This window comes from Camelus bactrianus, chromosome 6 (assembly GCF_048773025.1).
Source record: "Camelus bactrianus isolate YW-2024 breed Bactrian camel chromosome 6, ASM4877302v1, whole genome shotgun sequence".
Lineage (NCBI taxonomy): Eukaryota > Metazoa > Chordata > Mammalia > Artiodactyla > Camelidae > Camelus > Camelus bactrianus.
The window spans coordinates 98237433-98253958 of record NC_133544.1 but is presented as its reverse complement, the minus strand read 5'-3'; the positions used below and the strand labels follow the sequence as shown (position 1 = coordinate 98253958).

Genomic DNA, 16526 nt, shown 5'->3' with positions numbered 1-16526 from the left:
ATCAGCTAGAGCTGCCTGGTGTGTGGCTTGCCAGAGAATGTGGGTAAATTGCTCCCCACCAGAGTCCTACCAGTTGTTTTATTGCAGGAAGAGAGAGAGCAAAAGAGACAGAACAGAAAGTTCTTGTCCAGCCTCAAGCACAGTCACCCCTGCCCAGGGCTCTTGCTCTGGGACACAAAGAAGTACAGGTCAGCAGCGACTTGGCCCTGGTGTACTCCAAAACATGGTGTGGTTTTACTGGGCTATCTGTGTCTTTCATGGATCCTGCAAAATTCTCCCCATTTGTGAAATGGGGTACTAAGGAACTCCCACCCATGCCTGTAGCTCCCAGGGTTTCCACCCTTATGGGTTTTGAGGATTTGCTGGCAATTCATTCTTTTACACCAGGTCATTTCTCAGTTACACGGCAGTCCTGTGACTTCCTCATCAGAACTACTCCTTAAGTTCGGGATTCAGTGAAAGATGCCATTCATGTTCAGGGAGGAGGAGGAATACAGCACAGATCAGAATTGCTGTTTTGCTTTTTTTGTTGTTGTTGTTTTCATAAGCCGTCTCCAGTTGTCGAATAGACCCTGAGCAAATGAATGACTGTTACACTCCCATTTGAAGGATGAGGAAAATGACACTCAGGGAGAGGAGGCAAATATCCTGAGGTTCCAAAGACAAAAAGGGATGAGCACAGAATAAGATCCCTGCAAATTTCTTGGCTGTCATCAGCCTTTAGGTCAGTGACAGAGTGCCGTGTGTAGTAGTAAAGTTGTAGCGTGCATTTTGAAGGGTGCAGATATTCTTGTTTTAGTTGATACAATCACACTGTTTTGTCTGGGACTCTGAAAAAGAGAAATGGGTTAGAAAATGTTGGTTTCTCATCCTTGGTCCTTCCTCACCCTCACCCGTCTCATGAGATCAGTACTCATTCATTTCATCCCTGCCCACCTGTAGGTGATAAAGCATAGCATGATTTTCATGTCCTGCTTCACTGATTCTTGTGAAATTAGGTGTTTGAAGATAGGAAGTCATGAAAGGAAGCTGCTTTTTTTAAATAAAGTGCAGTAATTTTCTTAGCAGTGTAGGAAATTGAGGATTTTCTTCATTGAAAATCAATAGAGATTTCAAGAATATCTGTATTTCTGATGTGTAGATTAAAATGACAAAATCTAGAGGGATTACAGAAACACAAGGATGATACAAAAAGTATCTTTAAAGAGCTTTCCTAAGCCTGGGCTTGTAAAGAGACTGTTAGTTGACAGAGACCCTCTTCTCACCCATAGTCCCTCTCCTTAGGTTGCAAAGGGCCAGCGTTTCCCCTGTGTGCAGTCCTGGTGCTTCAAGTGAGTTGTGGGGTAGGGCGGTGCACATGGTGCTGCCTTCAGTTTGTCCACCCTAAGTAACCTCTAACAGTCAAGGGGCGAGTGTGTTGTAACGGCATGAAACATGCGCCATGCTCTCCGGGGTGTGTGCCCATCTCAGCTCATCCCAGCTCAGGTGATGGCAGAGCAGAGAGTGGTGGCAAGAGGTCAGCCATGAGTAGCAGGGAGCACCTGTAGTCAGCTGGGACCCAAGAGGCTAGGAGTTCCAGGTGGAAATCCCAGGACTTCCCACAGCTCATTCATTCAGCTAATACTTCTCCAGCACCTGTGATGTGCTGGTGCTTCCTTTGTGAACAGAACCAAATCCTTGTCCTCCTGAAGTTGATGTTCTAGTGGAAATAAGAAATGATACACACAGGAGCAGATCCTGGTCAGGACACATGAGTGCTGTCTATTTTGGAGTGCACAAGGTGAGATCCTTTGGGAAGGAATGTATGATACAGGAAAATGTGGGGGAGAGGATGGCCATATCCCAGGTCGTATTTGGGTCCCTGGGATGCACCTCACCAAGTGTGGGTCCTTGGTTTGCCCAGCAACGAATTCGAGAGCCACAGTTCAGTAAAAGTAGATTTATTCAGAGAGATATATACACCATAGACAGAGTGGGCTGTTTCAGAAGGCAACAGAAAGGCCATGAGGCATGGGGGTTGGGTGCTCCAGTTTAAAGTAAAAGTAGATACACACTCTACAGACAGTGTGTGGGCTGTCTATCTCAGCAGAGAGAGCAACCACGAGGTGTGGGATTGTTAGATTTTATGCACTCAGTATCTTCATATGCTAATAAGTGGGAGGAATATTCCAACTGCTTTGGGAAAGGTGTTGGGATTCCCAGAAATTGGGCCACCACTCACCCTTTGACATTTTATGGTCAGCCTTGAACCTGTCCTGGGACCTGTGGGAGTGCCATTTAACATCCTGCTGTATTTCGGTGAGTGTGTATTGAAGCTCAAGATCTACTGGGAGTTGACTTTTCCACCATCTTGGTGCTAAAGGCTGTGCCATTCCTTTATTGGATTTGCCCGGCCCCTTCCTCCCTTTCTCATGAGGGAGCTCTGGACTGATTGCACAATTGCAGAGCAGGGGACACAGTGGAAAGAACTTCATAAGTGGAAGGTGGAAGGCAGTGCTTTCAGTAGAATTCTCAAGTCAATTACAAAGTAACGGTCTTCTTTTTGCTGTGGGTACATGGTGTCACATGAGGGAACTGTGAGCCTTGGATACTGTAGTGAGTGGGTGGCTCACTGTGTATACTGTGTTGCTTCTTAGGTGGCCCGAGGACAGTTGGCTTATAGGTGACCCATTCCCTCAAGCAGTGGTCTCTTTGGGGATTTTCTGCATGTGAGGGTAACATGGGTCACTTGGGGGGCAGGACCAGCCAGTCACAGCTTGGTCCACAGTCAGTGCCCTCAAGGCTTTCACCCCATGGATGCATCACCTCCCCCTGGATGGGGACAAGGGCACAAGTGGTGGGGCAGCTTCTCAGTGGTGGAGGCATTGCTCTCCAGACCCAACACTCAACAGCGTGGACCCCTGGTGTTGGCCACAGTCTTGGCTAGATGAGGCTGTTCGGTAGCTGAGCTCATGAGACGTGGGTGCCATGCTTCCATTCTCACCAAGAGCTCTAGTTTCGAAGGTTCTCGTCAGACAGCCACAAATACTCCATAGCCCATAAACAAAGAACAGTCTCCTTCAATCGGGGAAGGGCACACAGAAGGAGAACGGATGATCCCGAGAGCAGGAGAGGACAAATCCGTCCTGCCATCAGGGATCTGACAGACGAGCCAGCTCAGTTCCTCTTACTAGTTGTTTACTTGGAGGATCTGGGGTATTTGGGTGACCTGCAAGTGTCAGGAAATAGTACACGAGGGCTTTGTAGATTTTCTGGTCCTGTGTTTACTCACCCCATTGTAGCTGTCATGTAAGGAAACAAAACTTGTTGGACAACAGGCCATGGCCTCTGCTCCCTGGTGGAGCCAGGAGATTACAATATTAAGTACGACTGCAGGGGCATCATTTCTATGTTGAGAGGCCACATGGCCTTACATAACTCTCATGCTGGATGTCTAAGTTGCAGAGGGATACTGGATTCCATCCAGCTCTCCAGCCGAGGAGGATACCAGAAGTGGCCTCTGCCACCAACTGTGAGTTCTTTGCCTCCACTGACAGCAGCATCTATAGCAAAAAGCTGGGCTGCCACCTGCGTTTCCGTGTAAACATCCGAGTACCCACAGCAATGGCCTCGTGAGGGTTGGTGTGCCCAAGGAAGCGGTGTGTGAGATGGAGGGAGCAGTGCCGGGGTCAGACACCAGGCGGGCAGGCAGGCAGTGACGACATCTGTGCAGCGCAGGGCCCATGGAACTGAGCCAAAAGGAGGCGGGTTTTGGAGCAGGGAACCTGGGCAGTGCCGTGTTATTCGTAAGAAGATCCTGGGCTCTGGATCCACGAAGTCATTGGCTTGATTCCAGACACTAACCTTCATCTTGGGCAAATGTTTGAAGCTTTCTGTGACTCTGTTTCTTGGTGTCCCAAATGGGGACAATAGTAGCAATTACCTCTGAGAGTCAGGAGTGCCTTTATAGTTGTCATTTCATTACGCTCACAGCAGCCCATGAGCACGGTTCTAGGTCCCCCAGTTTACACGTGGCAGACCGGTAACCTTTTAATCAGTAATCACGCAGCTAAGAATGGTCAGAACGAGCATTTGAATTTGATCCCTTTGTCCAGATTATTTCTATCCTCACCCAGTATTACTGGAAAAGTAGTAAACTCAGAAGAAACACTGCTGGGAAGTGGGTGCTTGAAACATGTTTGTCATTGGGGAGTGTTGAGTTCACGTTCCTCACAGCCCATCCGAGGCTCCCTGAATCTCCGGCTGCCCTTGCTGGGGTCTGCAGGGCTCTGGGAAACTTCTCCTTGATCTCTACCCCAAGGCTCTCTGCTCTCTACAGGTTGATTCTCAACCCTGACTGCTCAGTAGAGCTAATGTCTAAAAACAAAAAAATGGTGGGGAGGGTATGGCTCAGTGGCTGAGCACTTGCTTAGCATGCAAGAGGTCCTGGGTTCAATTCCAAGTACCTCCATTAAAATAAATAAATCTAACTACCCCCCCAAAAAAGGAAAGTATTTAAAAAACTATAAACAGTACAATGGCCCCACACCAGGCTGGGGCCCACTATGTTTTAAAGGCTCCCAGATGCTTCCCATGTGCAGGACGGTGAGAGCTACCCCTCTACGTCTCTTCTCGTGAGCTTGTCCACTCACAACCATTAGCCTCTTGAAGCAGGAAAACTACTTGGCTCAGCCTAGAACTTTCTCCCGATTTCTAGACTTTTATTTGCCTATTGGACATCTCTCCTGGAGCCCACAGGCACCCAGCCAGAACTGAATCAGTTGTCTCCTCTCACGACTTGCTCCTCTTCCTGCCCTTCTTGTTTTAGGAAATGGCACTATAATTTGGCACACTGCCAAAGCCAGAAAGCTGGCCGGCATCTTTGACCTCTTCCTGCCCTTCCATCACATCTGTGGCCAATCCGTCCACCTGCTGAAATGTTTTCTTCTCTCTCCTCCTAGCGGGGCCTCAGCAGGCCTTCACATGAACCTGCCAATAGGTCTCCCTGCCTCTATCTTTTTTCTTTCTAGATCACTTTGCATGTCTCCTTTACCTTGGAGGCACACAGAGTCTTGTGTGATGTGCACCTGTGATCTCTCCACCTGGTTGCCTCACCTGCCTCCCACACCCTGTGCTCACTTCTAGACTATTTGCAGTTCCTGGAAGTGACCTGGCTCTCTTTGGCCTCCCTCCTTTGCATGTGCAGCTCCCCAGGGAGAAATGGCCTTAACATTATAACTTCACCTGATCACTTCTAGGGCATCTCAGAACTCACCACAGTGGTTCCCTCCTCTGGGAGAGCATTGGCTACAGTTCCGGCTCTCTGCCCCGAGCACCCACTGTTATCCAAGCCCTCTTAACATGCCTCCTCAGCCATCATTTCACGATGAGTCCTGTGCACCTAGGAGCTCCCGGAAGCAGGGACTGTGTCTTTTTTCTCTTTATTCTCAGAGCTTGGTAGAGACTCAGGTATAATGGTGGAGGGAACAGTGGTTATTCTGGAATTTCTCTAGAGTTAGGGCCTAGGGTTAACAGTCTGGTTGGAAGAAGGGCTTAGGGGATTTATCCTGAAGCCACATTTTTCAATAAACATTTCATGTTGTTTTTGTCTACTATTTGAAGTTACGAGTCTTAAAACAGATTGACGATTTCTAAAAATTACTTTACCAAAGATTGAGGAAAATGGCAGTTTTCCATATTTAAGAATATTATTTTAATTTTGTGTGACTGGGGTGGTGGAAAATAGAAATGCAAGGGTTACTAAAGCATTGTTATCCCCTTCCCCACCCTCAGGTCCTTTGGACAGAAGAGACAGGGATGTGAGGAGAAGGCTTGGAGGGTGGACCGTGCACTGCTTTTAAATTGTGACAGTTAATTTTACTTTTTTTTAATTTTCTTTTTTAATGGAGGTACTGGGGTTGAACCCAGGACCTTGTACATGCTTAGCACGTGCTCTACCACTGAGCTATACCCATCCTCCTGATGTTTGTGTTTTTAGTGGGCATAATGTGCTGGTAGCAGGTACTTTAGCATCAGACACAGTCACCTGCGTCTGACCATCACGTTAATACCTTTTTCATGAGCTAGAGAGCTAGTCTGTTTCCAAAAGTTCAATAAATAATCTACATTTTCTTTTTTCTTAAAAAAAAGGCATTAACTCATGTTTCTCTTTAGTATCGCCTATAGATAAATGTGATTTTATTAACCGTTTACCAAAGTGTTAAGGGTAATAAATATTAAGTACTGGTTTCTGAAGCATCAGTCATCACTGAAGATCCACATTCTGCTGTTCTCTCTCTCTGTTAGTCACCTTACTTCTGGAGTTCTGGAAGCGGCGCCAGGCAGAACTTGAGTAAAAATGGGACACGGTTGAACAGGAAGAACAAGTCCAGCTAGAATAGGAGGCGCGGTGTCCCCACGTGGAGACAGATGAGATTACCCAGGAAAAGCAGGCGCTGTCTAGATGCACTTTAGTCTGTTTACTTCTGGGCTTGTCAGCCTTGGCTGCATGTTGGAATCACCAGGGTACCTTAAAAAATGTTGGTGCCTGGATTCCATCACTGCTAACTCAGATGGTACTTAGTGGCCTGTGGTGCATTCTGGCATAGGGAAGTTTTTAAAGCTCCTCTGGTTATTCTAATGTGCAGCCAATTTGAAGAAGCACTGCCTGGAATGGTGTACACAGAAGAGAAGTGTGGTCCTTCATTCATAGTAACAGTAAAAAGGGGGAAAAGAAAAAGTCTGGTATAAGTGTATAAGAAAAGAGGCATTGACTTTTATCCTTTCATAACACCAATAAATAAATGCAAAATATAAATTAGCTGCTATGACATAGATGTAGGAGGAAAGACACATTGGTTTTTATAGTTGACTCCCATTTTTTCACATGTGCCTTCATTATAGCCGCCTCCTTTTCATCGTAGACTAGGTGCCCCTTTGTCTTTAACTAAGTCCCGGTCACTGCTCCCACTTCCGGTTGGGATGTGCACAAAGCAGCATGACTCTCATCCTAAAGTCAGAGAAAGGTTAGGAGAAGCAGGGAAACATTTGTTGAGATGCCATCAGTGTTTGAGCAGTGTTTGAGCTAGGCATTTTATATAATTGGAAATGTAAATTTATTGCTGCCACTCCTGCTGCAAAATTAAAAAAATAAAACTATATATCTTTGTATCAACGTTCCAGAGCTATGAAAAGATGATTTTTTGAGTCATCTGTATTATTGCTTCTTTCCATCAGCTGAGATAATTTAGAGCTGATGGTACTTGCAGTCAGCAGCAGCAGGACTGTATGTTGTGAACATGAATAATTCTTGGAAAGAAAATGCTTTTACTAGGAGCATCTGAAAATGTCTCCAACTATAGATTTAATAAATTGAATTACAGATCTACAGAATGTTGGCACTGAAAAGTTCTGGAGGGAGCAGGTAAAACTCCTCTTTTTATGAATGGAAAAAAATGAGGTTCAGCTACCAATAGAAAGTGACATTTGTCTTTTACAATGTAATAAGCTTCTAATAATCCCCATTATGAATATTTCCCATTGTTTATAACTGAAGATGGGGGTCAAAGCATATGTTGGTAAAAGACTGTACATTCAAAGTTGAAAGCTGAAACTTAGACAAAATTAGATGTTCATAATGCTTTTGAGTCCTGAAAAACAAAAACGTATCATATTGGCAGCATACAAAAAATACTGAAGAAAAGTTTTTTGGTCATTTAAACTGCCAATTTTAAATTTAAAATTGCCAGCTAATAAGTTTAAATTTTCATTAGAACATGCTTGTTGAAAAATTGAAGATGAAAACTCATTTCACTTTATCGTACTTCCTTATTTAAAAAATTGCCTAATATTTTTTTGTTTAGTTTTTTAATTGAAGCATTTTACTTTACTTGTGAAAGTATGCTCCATTGTTTAGAGAGGCCAGCATTGTGGTAGTGTGAGCTTGGGAATGAAGTTGCCTAAATTCATATTTGAACACAGCAGCTTGCTTCCTGAGTGATCTTGGACAACTTAACTTCTCTGTGCCATAGTTTCCTATAAAATAAGAATAAGAGGGTTGCTTCTTCATGACTGTGTCAATGACGGGTCGAAGTAATGTACAGAATCTACTTGGAAGACTTCCTGGCACAGAGGAAGGGCCATGTACTTAGGGACATCTATTATTATACTATATCTGTTTTTATAATCCAGGTAAACCTTGATTCTTACTGATTTCATCTCTTAAAAAAATTCGAAATATAAACTCTAAAATGTAAACTCTAAAACTTCATAGTTGTAGCTAATTAACACATAAAGCTCAACCAAGAAACACACAGTGGAGACCAGTTAGCTGCCGACACCTGTGAAACATTCTGTCCTGCACGGACTCTATGCTGTCACTACCGTCACTTCTGAAATCTAAGGCAAGCTCAGGCCTCGTCAGGTACCCAGACCCCCAAGCTCAGACCATGGCAGGGAAATAGTTTACCGTTCACATATGCATTTTCAAAAAATAGTAGTAAAATGAACACTGTACGTATTTTGTTGTTTGTTTGACATCGTTAACAGAAAAGAAAAGAACAAAAAAAAAGGAAAAAACCCATGCAATTACAAATAAGGAGGCTATGTCTGAAAATTATTTTTTTTAAATTATGTTTAGGATTTATTGACCAATTAATAGAAAAGTCATTTCATTGTTGTAATCCCTTGATTGACTTAACTTGTTTTTTTAATTAGGAAGAAGAGAGTTTTCCATTTATCACCTGGGGAAAGTTTATACATATAACCCTTTGTGCAAGTGCTCTTTTTCTGGGTAAGAACCTGCCACAGACTTTTTAAAATCTAATGTGAAATCCTGAGAAAACTGAAAATCAAGCTGGGAACTATGAAGTCTCATAGAGAAAACTTTTTCCAGAGAACATTTGAGCCAATGCAGGGAGCCACTCTGGAGGTTCCACAGTCTCTTCTGCTCACAGTGCTTCCCCCTATTCTTTTCACCTCATTTGTTCAAATCAGATCAGTGATTTAGGATTCTCCAGGGTCTGATTAAGAGACCAGATGGAGGCATTAAGATTTCTAAAATTTTCCAAGAGTAATAACCAAGGTAAAATGTCTAAGAATAACCTAAGAAAAGGATAGTAGGAACTATCAAAAAATAAAAGTAAAAACTACTGAAAGATATAAAAGATGCTTTAATCACATGATTCTAGATTAAAAGATCATATCTCCAAAATATCAGAAGTTATAAAATTGATTTGGGGTTTATTGTGAATAAAATCATATCAGTAATATAATAATTAATAAGATAATGAGACTTTTAGTAGTTCAAGAATAGCCAGATTAGAAAATAGGACAGGAAGTCCAGATATGGGCTCTGATATCAATAATAATTTAATATAAGAGATGGAAGGCATTACAAATCAGGGAGATAAATAAAGGTTATTCAGTGAATGGAACACTCGTTAGCTACTTGGGGGGAAAAGAAAAGATTGAAATCATACAGTGAAACATATATTGTGATAAATTCCAGAAACATTTAAAAAGTAACACAATTAGAAAGAAACTAGAAATAAATATGGATGTTTACACAAACTCTAGATGAGCAGTAAGTTTCTGAGGAAAGTATACAATGATTTCCATGCATCAGAAGCATCCTAATTTTAAACAAAACACCAGAGGATGTTATTTGTTTACAAATCCAACAAGGGGCTAATTCCTTCAATACATAGAGAGTTCAGATCACTTCAAAGGTAACATCAAAAAATCTCAGGAGCGTAGAAGGCAGAGAAAAGGAACACACATTCACAAAGGAAAAATAGATGTCACACTCCAATGGTAATTCACTCAGTGCACATCAAAATGAAGTAGTTTTCCACCTCTCAAGTGACACAGCTCTGTTTATGAGGATGAAATGCCAGTGATCACCAATCCCATGCCTAGGTTACTGGATATTTTTTGTGAAGTATGGTTGATTTACAATGCTGTGTTAATTTCTGGTGTACTCCTCAAGCTTTCTTAGAAAGCAGTCTGGCAGTTGATATCAAGAGTCAAAAATATTCCTATGCTTTAATCAACTAATTCAGCTTTGAAAAACTTTTAATCAGGAAGTATTTCAAAATGGCAGGGAAAAGTCAGTACGGATGCAAGTCACAGACATACTTTTATATGTATATATATATATATAAAATCTCAGCCAAAATATTCTTCCAAACGTTCACAAAGTAGAATAGTTTGCAGCCATGAAAAAGTGTGTCCATGAAAATATTTTATGACATGTCAAAGTGTTACACTTACGATAGGCTTGAGAATAAAATTAATATATAAAATGATTTGTAATATAAAAACAACGTACCCTTCTGAAGGAATTATGTCTATAGGTAGTAGCATTTTCTTTATTTTATTTTTTATTCATTTTCAGAGTTGGAGTCCTTTCATTGTAGGTGACAAAATCAATTTCCAATGTGTTTAAACAACACCCAAAAAATGGGGATGCATGGGATTTATTGGTTCCTGTAAATGAAAACCTCAGATCTGAGGTCTGGCTTCAGTCATGGAGAGATACTGTAGCCCAGATGATGTCAAGGGCTGGTCTTGTCCTGTCTTCATTCTGTGTCCAATGATGTCTCAGCATGCTGCTTCTAGGCACTCAGCATCCCAGATCATCCATCCAAACCAAGAGAGGTCTCTTTGGCAGCTTCCTCTCTTGATAGAGGAAGCTTATCATTCACATGGGCACAAGCACGTATCTCCTCACATAATAGTGGCTCTTACTGGGTTATTTGCCAATTCTCCAATCATGTGCGAGGCCAATACAATGAGGGGTATTATTTGTCTTAAACCAACTGAGATCTACCTCTGGTGCTTCAGAAAGAGTGGGTTAATCGAGCTTAAATCACAGGACTAAAAACAAAAGGGAGGTTATTTATCCTAAAGCAAATTCTGGGCCCTCTTCTAAGACTGGGGACAGATCCAGGACAACAGTTCTGTCCAGTACTGAGTACTTTCAAATTTTCTTTAATGAGAAAATGTTAAAATTATGATCAGAAAAGATGATAAATAAGAAGAAACTTGAGGAAGGAGAATGGAAAGCTTTCCTGTTTCATAAGAAATATTGAACCCATTAAGTGCTTGGAAGAAAAATGGAAATGTGTCAAGTTTGTAAAAGTTCTGAAATGAATTACAATTGATTTCACAGACCATGTAGTAGACAGTGCTCTACAGTTAGTGTGTCTTTGGGCTCTTTGAGTATTTCAGTTCTTTCACTTAATAGTTGCTTCATTTGGGGCAAATTGCATCATCTCCATGTGGCTGTATTTCCTCATCTGTAAAAGAGATATAATATTACCTTCCCAACAGGGTGATTGTGAGGATTTAGAAAAATAGATGTGTGCTGAACCAATAGTAAGCATTTAAAGAATCTTAACTATTAAGATTACTTAATACATAATTAAAAAATTATTATGCAGACTTTTTAAAAATGCATAGTATTTAAATAGCCTATATGTGCTGTACAAGAGAGGAAGGCTTAATATACCTTGTATAATACATTTTTCACAGCCTTAACTAATTTTCACATTTAATCACACACACACCAAAAAGTTATTCCTTTCACAATCATGAAGACTTACTGTGAAGGAAAGGATGATGAAAGAGAGTAGAGGAGAAAATAAAATGCTTTCTCTACAAAGTGATGGCTTAAAAACTAAGAAAAACACCTTTTTAAGACTTTGGTCACCATATTCATAGCTAATACTTAGGTAGAGTTTTTCACATGCCTGTGGTTAATGTTCTAATTGTTTTCACAATTAGTAAATCATTGGCTCATCACAATAGTCCTATAAATTGCTATTATTATCCCCCCATTATATGGGTGAGGAGATTGAAGCCCCTAGAAGATAAGAAATTTGCACAAGGCCCCACAGCTAGCATCGGAGCTGGGATCCAGATGCAGGAGTGTGGCTCCAGGAGGGGCTTGTAAACACTTCATCTGCTCTCCCCTGCAGGTGCAAGCCAGCCTCCCGCTGTTACTGTAAATAACATGATGTGGTTCACCTAGTCTTGAAATTCACATTCTTTGTAGCTTTCTCTCTGGGGCAGCCATCAGGAGCAGCCAGGGACCCTGAGTACATGCTTCTGGACTATGACCAAGAAGGTAGATGGAAGGAAAACAGTTTAAAAATGGGACCTTTAATGTGCATTCTTCAGTGGGCAGAAAAATACCTGCCTAGTGAGGAACTGAAGCCTTACCAGCCACGTGCAAATTATGCTTCAGACACTCCCGTTGCCCTTGAGTCCACACAGTAAGAACTACAATGGATCAGGGACATGAATCTCGTGCAAATGCAGGGAGTAGGAGTACCTGCCATTTTAAGATCTCAAGGAGTATGAAAAGCATGTGAAGCTTTCATCAGCAGAGACCTGCTGTCACTTCCACTATTTCCCTCAGGGCATGTCCACAGCTTCACTGGTCCTATTCAGAATGAAGATGACAGCTAGCACCTGCTGACCCCTGAATCGGTGATAGGTTCTCCCTTGAAAGGAAGCATATCCCCTTCATGGGTTACAACTAGTTCATAACCTAAGTAATTCTATAGATGTAGAAGGGATACTTTCATTGGTTCTGCTATCACAGACTTGTCTCCAAAAGAACATGCCACCAGTTACTCCATTTTCAGCCATTTAAAGATATACTTAACAGGCTTCCTTCTTTAGTGCAGTTTTAGGTTTACAGAAAAATTCACAGAAAGTGGAGTTCCCATATATTCCTTATGCCCTGCACACAGCTGCTCCTGCTGTCAGCATGTTACATTAGTGGATGCACTCATTCTTTTTGACATCCTTCATTCCTCCTCCCCTAAAATTTAACATGCCTGATATTCACGTCTCTTGTGGCATTTACATGCGATTTACATCACTTCTCATGTTTATGTGAGGTTTACAGCACGTGCATGTTGTCTGTTTAAGCGTAGATTGGGGCAAGTTTTCTGTGTAAAAATACGATCATTAGTGAGCCTTATGCTGCTGGGCTTTCGGGTTGTCAGGTCCTGTTGACCATTGCTTCAGTTATTGGGATCATTGTCTACGGACTTTCAGTGTTCATTGTATTTTCAGCAGAACTTCCCAAGAACCTGAATGGAAGCACCCAATCCAGAAGTACCTGACTGTGCCGGTGGGCCACGCCCATCACTGCTTCCCTCATCAGTTTTAACATCACCGTGACCCTGAACGCCATATATGAGAAAGTGGCAATCAAGATGACTGAGTCTGTTAAGCTCCTTCTGCAGCTGAGGTCATTTCTACACCAGTTTTAGAACCAGGTCAAAACAGAGACTTTATCTTTTAGGCACTTCAATTCCAGTACATTACAGTCTTTAGAAAACTTCAAGTGTAAACGTATTTTCTCTAGCCTATATGAGAAGTGAATTAGCTGCAGCTATGCATTAGTAAAAGGGACAAAGAAAGCTTTAGAATGTCCAAGCTCTGTGTAAATATGTCAGTGCTTAATAATAATTTCAATTACATTAGATCATGTACCCTATTGTTGAAAGTAAATAGTCTCTCTATTGCAAATAAGTGGAAGAGGGTCGTGGTTCCAGTGGCAGATTTGCTTGTGCGTTACGGAGAGGACAAGTAATCACACTGTTATGTGTCCTCCCCCCATGCTGTTCCTGTTAGTGTAGCTCCATTCTCATCAGCTGTGGCTTCTATAACAAATGTTTCTTCTCTCTGGCTTGTATCCCAGCCAGCGGCTTAGCGGCCCTAGTTAACTGCTTCCCACATACTGCATGTGGCTGGGTCGTTCTCCCAGTTTTCTGCTCAGTGGTCATCTTCTGAAAACACTAAGACCAATTCAAATTTTGAACTAGGAGGATGTTTTATGTTCCCCAAATGCTTCTAGCAAGTTGCCCCGTGTTTTGTTTGTTTTCTTCAATAGTCCTACCTTCCTGCCGTTCAGGGAGACAAGAGAATTTCACTTAGCAGGATGTTTAGAAGTAGCTTTCTTTCAACTTACACCTGACAGAGGACAGTTCTTGCCCATTGGATACTGTTGTGCTTATAAATTTTAAGGAACGGTGACTTTGTTTTTTTTTTGCCTTGTGTGATATTGCATTCATAGTGGGAGAAACTCTTACAACAGTGTGTACAGTTGGAATTAACATAGTAGCTATTTTAAGGAATTCAAAACAGCTTATATGAAAAAAGTGTGAATTGTGTATATATATATATATACATATTTAGCTTGTTAACTCATGTGTCCGTGGCTTTGATTATGGTCTCAAAGCTGTTCACAGTTTTACAGACTTAACTTTTCTTTATTCTAGCTGCAGAGATCCCAAGGACCAGACTGACTGTGGGAACAACCTAGCCATGAAGGTGTTCTTCTTCCAGTTTGTCAAATACTACTCCTCGTGTTTCTACATCACATTCTTTAATGGCAGATTTGTGACTTATCCTGGAGATCTGGTGTATTGGCTGTGAAAATACAGAAATGAAGACGTGTGAATACAGCTTTGTGTTCGGACAGTCTAACCTGTTTCATGTTTTCTCTTAGTTGCCCAAAGAAGAGTGTCTTTACTCTCTGTTCCTTAGATTTTTTTAGGCATAAAATAATGACTTTATTTCATGTTAGAGCTATCTAAAATTTAAATGAGATTTTCTTTCTAATATTCCAGTGTGACCCAGGTGGCTGTCTCCTTGAACTGATGATGCAGCTGACAATAATCATGGGAGGACAGTCCATCTGGAATAACATACAAGAGGTGTTACTTCCGTGAGTACTAAGTCATGTGATCTTGGGGTGAGAACGGCCCACCCATCCAAGGAATTTTCCTGCATGCCCATCTCTAAAACAGGGGAGACTCTCTGCTTATTAAAGCTCTCCAGATAAGATGATCCAGCCAACAGTGTAAACATACCTCCTGTTTAATAATTATGTTTAAATTCCTTCCTTTTTATGTTTAAATTAAATCCTCAAGTGCTATAGTTTCTGCTAATAGCCCATCACTGGGGACTGACTGATCAGAGCCCGCTGAGAGATGGCCCTTTTTGGGGCCATGAACTAAGTTTTCCCACAACTTCCCGCAACTATCTCCTCATTTTTTACATGCATTTAAAAATCCATAACAGGAATTTGTTGAGTGCCTAGTATGTGTTAGTCACTGTATTAAATGTTGTACATATATGTGTGTGTGTGTGTACAATTTAATCACCCAAACAATCCTTATTCTTATCTTCCTTTTCAAATGAAGATCCTGTGGTTTAAAGAGGGTAAATGATTTGCCCAATTTCTCATTGCCAATAAGAGACCACTGTGGGACTCAGATGTAAGACCCTATCTCATGGAATTCATGTTCTTCTAAGAACAGAGACTCTCTTGGTGTCCTAAGGCACAGGGCTACATAATGTTTTAAGAGACACTTGTCTAAAATAATAACTACAGAGGTTTTGACTTACTGTTCTCTTCCTAAAAATGAGAAAAGCAGAGGTTAGCAAAGGTCACACTGTCCTTTGGATTTTCACATAAGCCCTATCCCATATCAAAGTGGACAGTCCAGTGTTATCTGCAATTTCTGAACATTTCAAGGAGCTTAGTGTATTCACTTTCTGTTGTAACAAGTATCCCCAAATGACATGGTAGTAGGAAGAAAAAAGAAATAGTCTCCACTAAACAACACAAATTTAACATTGTAGGGTTCTTGAACGCAGGAGCCTGCTGAAGTCAAAATATTGGCACGGCTGTTTCTGAAGGCCTCAGGGGAAACTGTATCTTTGACTTTTCTGGCTTCCAGAGGCCACCTACGTCTCTTGGCCTGTGACCTCTTTTCCTTCTCTCAAGGTCAGCAAGGTTGTGTGCCTCTGACTCTGATCCTGTGGTCAAATCTCCTCTCCTCTCTCCCCTCTCCTGTCTCCCTCTTCCTACTTTAATGACCCTGGTGATTACAATGGGCTCACCTCTATAATCCAGCTCGTCTCTCTTAGAGAAGGCTGGTTAGCAACGTTAACCCCATCTGAAAACATAGACCCCCCTTGCAAGGGAAACTGACCTCTTCCTATTTTCTGGTGATAAGGACATAGACATATTGGGGGGGAACATTTTTCTGCCCACCACACTAAGCTTTTTAAGATAATTTCTGGCTTTGAGTTTCTGTCCTCATGAAACTGTTGATCTCTCTTCTGTCTTGCCTTCCACAAAAGCATTCTGCTCCTGGCCAACCTAACTGCATTGCTCACCACTCTCTGTGGTGTCCCCCAAAACCAATTACACAAGCAATTCTTACTGTTGTTTGGAGCATGGAGGAGAAACTCAAACAACTTGAATTTTGAAATTAAAAACCTCCATCATTTTAAAATCTTCCATGCCACTATAAAAATATTATTTTTTTAACTTCATTTTTTAATTTTTAAACTATTTTAAACTTTGTAACTTTTTTTAAACTTTACTTTTTTCTTATCATCCTTCATTGTAAGCTCCAGAAACCTGCTATTCTGCCCACCGCATCCAAGTTCCCTTTCACTGTTTCTCCTCCCTTCCCTAACTTTCCTTCACTCTCCCTTATTACCAATTTTCT

At 41.6% G+C, this 16526-nt stretch overlaps 1 long non-coding RNA gene across 2 annotated transcripts in view; it reads left to right on the top strand.

Annotated features, from left to right (window-relative positions):
- The window catches only part of LOC141578003 (uncharacterized), a 46812-nt gene that overhangs the window by 24958 nt on the left and 5328 nt on the right, over positions 1-16526 (top strand). For both annotated transcript variants that reach the window (XR_012507829.1, XR_012507828.1), the window contains exon 5: positions 14631-14728. This is a non-coding gene — a long non-coding RNA (uncharacterized LOC141578003). The remainder of the gene's footprint in view (positions 1-14630; positions 14729-16526) is intronic.